This window comes from Diaphorina citri, unplaced genomic scaffold, assembly GCF_000475195.1.
Source record: "Diaphorina citri unplaced genomic scaffold, Diaci psyllid genome assembly version 1.1 scaffold24420, whole genome shotgun sequence".
NCBI lineage: Eukaryota > Metazoa > Arthropoda > Insecta > Hemiptera > Psyllidae > Diaphorina > Diaphorina citri.
In genome coordinates, this window is record NW_007401761.1 from 1 (window position 1) to 790 (window position 790).

Here is a 790-nt window from a genome sequence, read left to right on the forward strand (position 1 = left end):
CATTACTATGAAGACCTGTGTACGCAGATACTCAATAGCCCCAGTGTTAATCCCGTTACCTCGTCAGTGGTAAGATCGATGACAAATTGTTTATTAAAAGTGGTAGCAACCAGAAAACCTCCTTTCTGTGGAAAAATTTAATTTTATTTTCACAGTCCTAGCGTCGCCAAAGAGCATAACAAGATTGCAAAGGCGCCCACACACAGTCGATAATTTTCTGGCCTCGTGTGTGTTTTCCAGGTACCAGGTAGTCAAGTGGTTATTTCTCCGGGAATGACCTGAGTGATCAATAATTTTCTGGCCTCGTGTGTGTTTTCCAGGTACCAGGTAGTCAAGTGGTTATTTCTCCGGGAATGACCTGAGTGAAAAGGCAAATAAAGTCTCATTCTGATCCTTGAATTAAGCGTTTGTCAATATTTTTTGTGCGGGAAGTAAAATAGTGATAAGGGGTGCAGTTTTTAAGTAAAATAGTGATAAGGGGTGCAGTTTTTAAGTAAAATAGTGATAAGGGGTGCAGTTTTTAAGTAAAATAGTGATAAGGGGTGCAGTTTTTAAGTAAAATAGTTCTGATCCTTGAATAAAGCGTTTGTCAATATTTTTTTGTGCGGGAAGTAAAATAGTGATAAGGGGTTCAGTTTTTTCCCCTCACGATAGTTTGCTTTCTATTTCTAAAAGCTTGATTTTGAAATCTGTTCCAGGTGTACCTGTTAGGCAAAGTGGAAGCCATACAGCCTCTGGTGAGGCTCCTATGTTTTCACAACAGAATCGTGCCCATGATTCGGTCCCTGGC

At 40.0% G+C, this 790-nt stretch overlaps 1 long non-coding RNA gene across 1 annotated transcript; it reads left to right on the forward strand.

Annotated features, from left to right (window-relative positions):
• On the forward strand, positions 1-776 carry LOC113473317. Its single transcript, XR_003395324.1, has 2 exons — positions 1-69; positions 699-776. It is a non-coding gene; the product is annotated as an uncharacterized LOC113473317 (long non-coding RNA).
• The last annotated feature ends 14 nt before the right edge of the window (positions 777-790 follow it).